This window comes from Silene latifolia, chromosome Y (genome assembly GCF_048544455.1).
Source record: "Silene latifolia isolate original U9 population chromosome Y, ASM4854445v1, whole genome shotgun sequence".
NCBI lineage: Eukaryota > Viridiplantae > Streptophyta > Magnoliopsida > Caryophyllales > Caryophyllaceae > Silene > Silene latifolia.
The window spans coordinates 70,654,047-70,665,407 of NC_133538.1; the positions used below are offsets into that span (position 1 = coordinate 70,654,047).

General features: G+C 37.3%; 2 long non-coding RNA genes across 2 annotated transcripts; both read left to right on the plus strand.

Moving 5' to 3' along the window:
• The first annotated feature begins 878 nt into the window (after positions 1–878).
• LOC141626571 (uncharacterized) lies at positions 879–3,455 on the plus strand. The gene is made up of 3 exons (XR_012536156.1): positions 879–957; positions 1,053–1,113; positions 3,400–3,455. It is a non-coding gene; the product is annotated as an uncharacterized LOC141626571 (long non-coding RNA).
• Positions 3,456–7,119: 3,664 nt separating this feature from the next.
• On the plus strand, positions 7,120–9,789 carry LOC141634170 (uncharacterized). Its single transcript, XR_012538926.1, has 3 exons — positions 7,120–7,252; positions 7,347–7,407; positions 9,695–9,789. It is a non-coding gene; the product is annotated as an uncharacterized LOC141634170 (long non-coding RNA).
• Positions 9,790–11,361: the final 1,572 nt, after the last annotated feature.

The window sequence follows — 11,361 nt, forward strand, 5'->3', positions numbered from 1 at the left end:
GCAGAGGCAGTCGAGTATCGAATCCACAGGGAGGTAATGTAATTAACAGTTGCTTAATTCTAGGCCTAAAGTAACAATGGGGGGTTTTGTTGAATTGATTTCTAAACTACGAGATTTAAAGGAAAGAGAAATAAAAACAAAAGCAATAAGGGCAGAAAATCGGTTAAAACTATTAAGAAGAGAGGGACATCTCGGGGTTTCGGTTCACTACGGTAGTCCAATAACTCGGCTGTAAATGACTCAGACGAACTAATGTGAGACAGATGTTGAAAGGTCCTTTCGGTCCACTTTCTATCCTAAAATACCACTAACTTAACTTTCGTCCTCATTAGGGTAGTCTACTGTTCATAGCAGGCCTGTAACACCCGCGAATTTCCCATTTTGACATTTAAAATTTATTAAGCCATTTGAATTACTTTATTAAATATTTTTGAATTGTTCAATTTAATTAATTTTATGTCAAACAAGATTTTTATAAACGTATTATATAAAAGCTCATTTTTATAAAAATACGTACGATTAAATTATATTTTTAAGGCACAATTTATATAATATATATATACGTATTTTTGGTCGGATAATAATAATGACTGTAATAATCTTAACCTCCGTCTTAATTTCCGTCTAAACTTTAGACCGTCACATTTCATGTTGTACCTACTTTAATCTGGACCAATTAAAAACCAACAACACATTCAAAATATCTCTTATTATTATTATTATTATTATTATATATAGTGTAGTTGGTAGTAGTACCATCGGTATGACCCACCCCCCATTTCCCTTCTTCTTCCTTTCTCGTAAAATAAAGAATAACAACAAAAACGCAGCAAAAGAATAATCAAACGCCAACCACCATTTCCGCCTCCTTCAACCTCCGTTATCTCCCTCGTTTCTCAACCAAATTTCATGATTTTTACACCTTTAGCTTCCTCTCTTCTTCCTCCTCATTTCTAGGTAAGAAAGTCTTAACCTTGTTGAATTTTCGAAATGGGCAATTTGTTACAAACTCGGTTTGTGACCCTTGTTACTCGTTTTTTTTCCCCTTTTAGTTGAAGACTGAGGATAGGCTCGTGATTTGGACGTTCTTACTCTGGAATTCGCGAGGATAAGGTAACGGTGATAGGTTACTCGACAATGAGTCGATATCCTTGTCTTTTCACTCGGTTTTCATCCTTATGGTCGTAAATATTGAGCCTTTGTGTCCTTTTGCTTGTGTGTGGTGGATTACATGAATTTAGGAAGTACTTACATGCTAAATTGACTGTTTTCATAGTTTAATGTCCTCAAGAGATTTCGACTATGCCTTATTTCATTTGAATGCTGCGTCTTTTGCGGTAGCTACGGTCCGCAATCTTTCCGACTTCGAGTGTTGTTGCTTGTTAGGTCGGATGTGAGTATTTAGCGTTTTAAGTATGTTCATTCCCGTCCCAACCTTGCTTTCGTTTTAAATGAGATTTTTGAGTCAAATGGATAGTTGTGGGACTCTGTTTGGGACCGAGAAAAGGACTGGTTTGGCTTGATTTTGGACAGAATGGTTGAGTTTGTTTGACACGGATTTTGGGTAGTTGTTTGGGTGACTTTAGGACGGGTAGGTGGACTGTTTTACAGGCTGGGTGTTAGCCATGGGGGAGTGATTGTAAGGGCGGTAGTTGGTGGATGGTATGGCCGTTCATGGAGGTCGAACTATGGTTGTTTGGTTGGGCCGTCTCAGGGACTAGTCATGTATGGTTTTGGGTGATTTGGTCGATGATTTGGTTTGGGGTTGTGCAACAACCCCGGTGTCGTGGCCTTAGTTTCCATTGGCGCAAAAGATGACCATTCGAAATCATACCGTTTCCGTCTCATGTCTTTATAAAACAATTCGTTAAATCCGTTCATTTGAATACCTTCCTTTTTCGGTTTATACTTATAAAATCCCATTATTTAATTGTTTAAATTACCGTCTCAAATATGCTCATGTACTCGTCTCATTATTAGTAATGTGTCATTTGGGCCGTATGATCACCTTGCCTTCTTCTTTCTTTTGCCTTAAAAATCATTCATCTAGTGAATGTTTGTTGGGCTAGTTGTGTTCTTCTTGGTGGGCTCACTTTCCTATATTCTTTGGGCTCACCATATGATATTGGTTGGGCTTGACTTGTGGTTAATGGGCCACACTCATACTATGAGTGCATTCGGCGCTAATTTGGTTTATGTAAAATATTATTAATTCCCATCTCGTGTTTTATACAAGTAACCCGTTAATTATCGCTCTTTCACACATTCTATTAATTGGGCTTTACATGTTTATTTGGTTGGGCTTGTCGTATTTATTCAAGTGGATTTACCTTGCTAATTTAATTGGACTTGTCTAGTTTACTTCTTGGGGCTATAAATGAGTCACTTGAGCTTTCTCACATTTTACATCCATAATTTCATATAACGTAATTCATTCATTATCATTCATTATATTTTATTTAACCGGCGTGTTAAATTAGAAAATGAAATATTTAATATAAGACAAGTATGAATTATCTTTATTAAATAGTTATTTGTGAAGAGTCATATTCTTGATAAGGCCTTGTATTGTTCTGTTGTGAGAGTCTTGGTCCTATCGGACACTAGGGGTGAACTATAAGCCCTCTAGTTGCGATATGATCGTTGGGATTAATGTTCCCATCTGTACTCATGGTGAGATGCAAGCCATGAGTATGAATGTGACACTAAGGGTCCCGTATCATATGATGTTTGCATGATCATTCTTACTCCTATTGTGACTCAAGTGTGACATTTTACATTGTGTGACTACTTGACATTCCTTATTTATTTGCCCTCGGACATTGGGTCACGGTTAGGTGCCATTGTTTCCGAGTTGGGCTATTTTTCCTTCCGCCTCTTCGGACCGGGGGTCACGGTTAGGTGACAAGGTTCCGCTTGAGGTTACTCGACTTTCGGGCACGGTTAGGTGTACCATGTTTCGAGTCTTGGATACGATTTGGTATCGTGTGTCGAATCGGGTGTCGTCCATCCCGAGAGTCTGGCCAGGTTTAGACTAGGACCGTATTATGATCGTCGTCCTACCAAGAGGTTGGAGTCTAGAGGGTTGTCTTGTTTGAGTCCATACTAAGTATATGTCTTACACTTGTTGAGTCGTGTCAACATAAGTGGGTTGACTTGGTGATTCTATTTCCTTGATTGCATATTCATCCTCATGCACCATGCCTATTCTACTAAGAAAGTATTATGCTTGTTTCACCATGATTGTTCATTATATCTCCTTATTCTTTATTGTTTATATGATGCATGATCTATACGTTTAATTAAGTGGTTGTTTACTTGCATTTCGACACATTGTGGCTGGGAGAACCTTGAGTTACTCCCCACTGACTGTGGCGTTCATGTTTACATGAATGACAGGTTTTGAAGATGCTTACGTGGGGAAGACGTGTGGGCTAGCGAGAACTGAACCCTTGGACCTTAGTTTCTAGTTTAGAAACTCCTTATATGTTTATTCGTGGGATATCTTTTCCCCGCTTTCTAGACTTGGGTTGTAATGACCTAAAATTGTCTATCGTAGTATTTGTTTCTTTTCGTTCGTGGCACCCGCGTGCTAATCTTTAACTGATAATAAAAAGTTTTTAAAATCTCACTAAATTCCGCATTAATTTATTAGTTATATTTTCCGCTTTATCGCGGGGTGTCACAGTTGGTATCAGAGCATATGTTGCTCCCGACGCACACACGTGTACCCCAAATTTAATTTGAACTTGACCTTGAATAATGAATGAGAGATGGGTAGACTTAAGGACCTAAGGTGGTAGTCTGTAGTGTGTTTGCTCTTTGTTAGGTTCTAACATGTTTGTTGATTGTCATTTGATAATTTTTGTATCCTTGGATCAATGACCGTGAGCCTACCTATGTGAAGATCAAGATTTGGTGCCTATTGTCGAGCATTGAAGATTTGTTCAACTTTTGAAGAATGCTTCTTCTTCCTCGAAGTTTTTCCTCCATCTTTATGTACCTTGCCTTGCTCTTTACTTCTTAATGGTTGCTTCTTCTAAACTCTCTTTTCTATTCCTTTGGAATTACTCGTGTACCCTCCTAACTTGCGTTTTGTTCCTTGCTTATCCTTTCTCTAAACTCTCCTCTGTTCCACTTTGAAAGTCACTCTTGTATTTCCTAACCTTGTCCTTTGTTCTCTGTTAAATTCTCCTTAACGCCTTTTTGATAGTACTCTTCCTTTTGAAGGATGTTGACCTTGATTGGAAAAGTTTGACTTTTGTGGAGTTTGTTTGTGGTTAACCCTTGACCCTGATTTTGAAAGGTTGTGATATTAGAAAGACTTAGGTAGTATGATGAGACATACTTGGTGATTCCTATACCTAGTTCCTTGATGAAGTAAGTAGAATTGATTGGTGGATTCCTTGTGTTAGGAATGAGTTGCCTATGTGATTAAAGTTATAGGACTTGGCTTTGTTGTTCATGTATGGGATTTGAAAGCTTAGTAGGTTGAGTGTCGTCACCTTAGGAGTAAACATGAGATAAGTTTAGGATATGAATTTGGCAGAAAACCCATTTTTTTGATGTTAATGATCCCGTATAGATTGGTGATGTGATCTGATGCTAGTTGTTCCTTAAGAATTTTGTTGAGAAGTCTTCGTTAATTCATTCTTTGGTTTTTAAACCTTGATGGTTGTGTCGAGTACTTGAGATAAAGAGATGCTTTTATACTTGAGTGGTAAATTTGCTTTAGGGAAATCCTAACATGTGATCAGATGGGTGGAAGAGGTATCTAACCAATTTATCAACCCTGCTAGCGGCGTTTATTTTACCTTAACCCTTGTTTTGAGATTTGGTCGTTTTGTTATGAAAGTACAACACCCTAATAGGCGTGACCTTGTTAGAGAGATACTTAGGTTTTAGGAAGCGTATGGATTAAGCCTTAAAATCCTCTTTCGTACCATTAATCGTTTTCCTCCTTTTCATTCATATCTTGGTTGGATTTAATTCTTAAGTATAAAAGTTTACTCGTTATTTCCTTGTCTTGAATACCTCCCTAATTCTAATATCTCTTACTGGTTGTTAACTAGTTATCTTTATGATTCGACTCTTTTAGTCTCACATCTTGACATGTTCATATATCCCTCTTGGAATTTCCTATCATTTCCGAACCTGGTTATTACTCTTGTTTCCTTAGTGGAGTGATGGCATTGTTGGCTACGTTGTAGAGTGAGTGAGATGCTCCTTGAGGATTCTTTGTGAGTCTTGTATTCGTCGAAGTTGGATTAGTAGAACTTAAGTTAGGTTGAGTAGGAAAATTCGTATGAGATACCTATTTATCTTTTGGGTTGGTGATCTTTATAATTTGGGGAATGTGATCATCTATGCTTGTGAATTCGGGTGTGAATAAGATTTTGTTTGGAGTGATGAGATTACACTTATAGTAGAGTACTTGGTTTCAAGGAATAGCTTAAGATGAAGTAACATGAGTGATTTGAGGAGATTCTTGGGAGTGTTGTGATTATAAGTTTTATTACTAGGAGGTTTTCAGAATCGTTTGGATGATGTTGTTATTTGAGGTTTGAATATCTGGCGTTTCCTAGTTGTCTAATTTCCCTTTCTCCTTGATCATAAGCGTTACCGTTCATACCTCATTTCCTCGCTTCATCTTGCTCCTCCCTTAAGTTTGATGCTAGTGGCCTATAAAAAACTCTGTCTTTGACATCCTTGTTAAATTGACTTCAATTCTTGCTCTATGAAATTCGTCGTAGCTCTTTTGATTAGTTAAGTTTGAGTCCTGTTAGCATACATGTATCTATGATATCTAAGTTACTTTTCTTTTGTCCAATTTCTAAACCTTCAAGCTACCGGTTTATTCGTTGTTAAAAGTTGATATTACTTTTGAAAAACCTTACCTATTTTAAGGATTTGAAAATGAAAATTTGATTTAATTCCATAATTGTCCCTTGAGCGTGGACTTCTTTAACATGATTTTAATTGCTGAACCCGAGATTTCTTTAAATTTTATCCAATTTCTGTTAACTTTGACCTATTTATGATTTCTTTGTCAAAGTATAATGTTATATTTCAGGAACTTGATTCCTTTTTGAGTTTATAAGTGAAATCTTCATTTCTATTTGGACTTTTGCAAAGGAAAATTTGAGTAGATTACCTTTTCTCTTGATTTTAACGTTGATCGGATGTTAGAACTCGTTATTGGAGACGTTTGATAACTTGTTCTACGCTTGTCGGCGAATGATTTTTGGTTTAAATCTGTCTTTGACTTGGAAAGTTAGCGTTCTTGTGTGCACGACGAGGGCAATTTCGTTCCACGAATGAGACTTATACTTTTGAAAACCCTTCGATAATGTTTTTGGAAGTATTTTGATCCTTGATTTATACAAATGATTTGCTTTTTGACCTTATCTTTGATTTGGAATGTGATGTTCTTGAATACGTAACGAGAACACCTCCGTTCCTTTGATGAGAATCTGGTTTTGTCGGAGAATTTTATTTGAATCTTTTGAAAGGAATTTTAACCTTTACGACAAGTAAACTTTTAATGTTTTGGTTACTAATTTTAAAAGTTCAGTTTTATTTTTATTTTTATAACCTTTCATTTCTATTTTCAAGTTTCGAGGACGAAACTTTTTAAAAGGTGGGGTGATTGTAACACCCGCGAATTTCCCATTTTGACATTTAAAATTTATTAAGCCATTTGAATTACTTTATTAAATATTTTTGAATTGTTCAATTTAATTAATTTTATGTCAAACAAGATTTTTATAAACGTATTATATAAAAGCTCATTTTTATAAAAATACGTACGATTAAATTATATTTTTAAGGCACAATTTATATAATATATATATACGTATTTTTGGTCGGATAATAATAATGACTGTAATAATCTTAACCTCCGTCTTAATTTCCGTCTAAACTTTAGACCGTCACATTTCATGTTGTACCTACTTTAATCTGGACCAATTAAAAACCAACAACACATTCAAAATATCTCTTATTATTATTATTATTATTATTATTATATATAGTGTAGTTGGTAGTAGTACCATCGGTATGACCCACCCCCCATTTCCCTTCTTCTTCCTTTCTCAAAACAAAGAATAACAACAAAAACGCAGCAGCAGCAACAATCAAACGCCAACCACCATTTCCGCCTCCTTCAACCTCCGTTATCTCCCTCGTTTCTCAACCAAATTTCATGATTTTTACACCTTTAGCTTCCTCTCTTCTTCCTCCTCATTTCTAGGTAAGAAAGTCTTAACCTTGTTGAATTTTCGAAATGGGCAATTTGTTACAAACTCGGTTTGTGACCCTTGTTACTCGTTTTTCTTCCCTTTTAGTTGAAGACTGAGGATAGGCTCGTGATTTGGACGTTCTTACTCTGGAATTCGCGAGGATAAGGTAACGGTGATAGGTTACTCGACAATGAGTCGATATCCTTGTCTTTTCACTCGGTTTTCATCCTTATGGTCGTAAATATTGAGCCTTTGTGTCCTTTTGCTTGTGTGTGGTGGATTACATGAATTTAGGAAGTACTTACATGCTAAATTGACTGTTTTCATAGTTTAATGTCCTCAAGAGATTTCGACTATGCCTTATTTCATTTGAATGCTGCGTCTTTTGCGGGTAGCTACGGTCGCAATCTTTCCGACTTCTGGAGTGTTGTTGCTGTTAGGTCGGATGTGAGTATTTAGCGTTTTAAGTATGTTCATTCCCGTCCCAACCTTGCTTTCGTTTTCGTCGAGATTTTTGAGTCAAATGGATAGTTGTGGGACTCTGTTTGGGACCGAGAAAAGGACTGGTTTGGCTTGATTTTGGACAGAATGGTTGAGTTTGTTTGACACGGATTTTGGGTAGTTGTTTGGGTGACTTTAGGACGGGTAGGTGGACTGTTTTACAGGCTGGGTGTTAGCCATGGGGGAGTGATTGTAAGGGCGGTAGTTGGTGGATGGTATGGCCGTTCATGGAGGTCGAACTATGGTTGTTTGGTTGGGCCGTCTCAGGGACTAGTCATGTATGGTTTTGGGTGATTTGGTCAGTGACGGGTTTGGGGTTGTGCAACAACCCCGGTGTCGTGGCCTTAGTTTCCATTGGCGCAAAAGATGACCATTCGAAATCATACCGTTTCCGTCTCATGTCTTTATAAAACAATTCGTTAAATCCGTTCATTTGAATACCTTCCTTTTTCGGTTTATACTTATAAAATCCCATTATTTAATTGTTTAAATTACCGTCTCAAATATGCTCATGTACTCGTCTCATTATTAGTAATGTGTCATTTGGGCCGTATGATCACCTTGCCTTCTTCTTTCTTTTGCCTTAAAAATCATTCATCTAGTGAATGTTTGTTGGGCTAGTTGTGTTCTTCTTGGTGGGCTCACTTTCCTATATTCTTTGGGCTCACCATATGATATTGGTTGGGCTTGACTTGTGGTTAATGGGCCACACTCATACTATGAGTGCATTCGGCGCTAATTTGGTTTATGTAAAATATTATTAATTCCCGTCTCGTGTTTTATACAAGTAACCCGTTAATTATCGCTCTTTCACACATTCTATTAATTGGGCTTTACATGTTTATTTGGTTGGGCTTGTCGTATTTATTCAAGTGGATTTACCTTGCTAATTTAATTGGACTTGTCTAGTTTACTTCTTGGGGCTATAAATGAGTCACTTGAGCTTTCTCACATTTTACATCCATAATTTCATATAACGTAATTCATTCATTATCATTCATTATATTTTATTTAACCGGCGTGTTAAATTAGAAAATGAAATATTTAATATAAGACAAGTATGAATTATCTTTATTAAATAGTTATTTGTGAAGAGTCATATTCTTGATAAGGCCTTGTATTGTTCTCATTGTGAGAGTCTTGGTCCTATCGGACACTAGGGGTGAACTATAAGCCCTCTAGTTGCGATATGATCGTTGGGATTAATGTTCCCATCTGTACTCATGGTGAGATGCAAGCCATGAGTATGAATGTGACACTAAGGGTCCCGTATCATATGATGTTTGCATGATCATTCTTACTCCTATTGTGACTCAAGTGTGACATTTTACATTGTGTGACTACTTGACATTCCTTATTTATTTGCCCTCGGACATTGGGTCACGGTTAGGTGCCATTGTTTCCGAGTTGGGCTATTTTTCCTTCCGCCTCTTCGGACCGGGGGTCACGGTTAGGTGACAAGGTTCCGCTTGAGGTTACTCGACTTTCGGGCACGGTTAGGTGTACCATGTTTCGAGTCTTGGATACGATTTGGTATCGTGTGTCGAATCGGGTGTCGTCCATCCCGAGAGTCTGGCCAGGTTTAGACTAGGACCGTATTATGATCGTCGTCCTACCAAGAGGTTGGAGTCTAGAGGGTTGTCTTGTTTGAGTCCATACTAAGTATATGTCTTACACTTGTTGAGTCGTGTCAACATAAGTGGGTTGACTTGGTGATTCTATTTCCTTGATTGCATATTCATCCTCATGCACCATGCCTATTCTACTAAGAAAGTATTATGCTTGTTTCACCATGATTGTTCATTATATCTCCTTATTCTTTATTGTTTATATGATGCATGATCTATACGTTTAATTAAGTGGTTGTTTACTTGCATTTCGACACATTGTGGCTGGGAGAACCTTGAGTTACTCCCCACTGACTGTGGCGTTCATGTTTACATGAATGACAGGTTTTGAAGATGCTTACGTGGGGAAGACGTGTGGGCTAGCGAGAACTGAACCCTTGGACCTTAGTTTCTAGTTTAGAAACCCCTTATATGTTTATTCGTGGGATATCTTTTCCCCGCTTTCTAGACTTGGGTTGTAATGACCTAAAATTGTCTATCGTAGTATTTGTTTCTTTTCGTTCGTGGCACCCGCGTGCTAATCTTTAACTGATAATAAAAAGTTTTTAAAATCTCACTAAATTCCGCATTAATTTATTAGTTATATTTTCCGCTTTATCGCGGGGTGTCACAAGGCCTATTTAGTCGAATCTTTCGATCCAGGATTAATTTTAGCCAGATTAAAGGTTGACATAGAAGCGTGCACTCAACTAGGTCGGATAAATACAGTTAAATTGCTATGGTGACAGGGTCTCACAATTAATTCATCTAATTCATTTACTATGTCGTCATATTTCTATCGCAGATTCCCTAATCCCAACATGAAAGGGATTTAGTTAGTCATATCGCTAATTAAACTAACAAAGAATTAAAATTCCAAAGCATAAAAAACATAATGAAATAACAATAGATCGCAATAAGGAAGATTAGGGCAAAGAAATAAATGCAACGAAACAAGTAATAAAGGCAAACAAATGATTAATTATTATTAAAGGGAGAGAAGGAATTACAATCCAAGCGAATCCGGCGTAAAGAACACAAAATCCGAGTAAAAGCAATCCCGAAATAAAGTTACAGTGAAAAGGAATGAGGTACGTGATAATGTTAACAGTAGAGTGTTTGATAATATGAAAGATGATCCTAATTAACCTAGTAAAGCATGCTTAAATAGCAAAAGAAAATAAGTTTAGCGAAAATAAACAACTCACGGGCTGTTTAAAGCCCAAAACCAACGAAACCACCCGATCGAGTGGATTAAAACCACTCGATCGACCAACTCTTCAGCAATTTCTACTCGATCGACTGGAATGGTGCTCGATCGAGTGACAGGTCTTTGTGCAGCTTAAGGATCGAGTGAAAAACCACTCGATCGACCATCAGAGGACGTGAAAACCACTCGATCGAGTGGTAAAACTCCTCGATCGAGTACTTCATCTTCATTTCAGCTCAAGTCCGTGTCTAAGTGCCTCGTAATGCGTGTCACGACGCTTCCAAACACGGTATCTCACTCAGAAAAATCCCGTCTCCTCTAAATGCATGCAAAAAGGACGAAAAAGGGTACGATTCCACTACTTTCGCGTTCATTTCTACAAAATGGACAAAACGAACCAAAGTAGCCAATTCGGGGCAAAATATCATAAAAACAATATGAAAATGCATAGAAATACGTGCTAAAATAGGCTAAAACGACTATACATTAGGCACGTATCAAATCTCCCCAAACCGAACCTTTACTCGTCCTCGAGTAAACTCAAAACTATACACTAATGGAACGGAAATGATAACTCAGAGCTAGCTTAACTTGTCTACTTGAACCAATTTAATGCAACAAAAAATTAACAGTTAAAGCTAAAAAGTCAATACGCAAACGAATTATAAGTTGTTCAGAAATATAGCCAACCTATCGACCTTGCAAGACCAACAAAACTGGACTCTCTCGTGGTCACTCTTCTCTCATGAAGCAAAGGGTGAATGTTATATGTAAAAGAGAGAAGGAAAGACAGTCACTCACC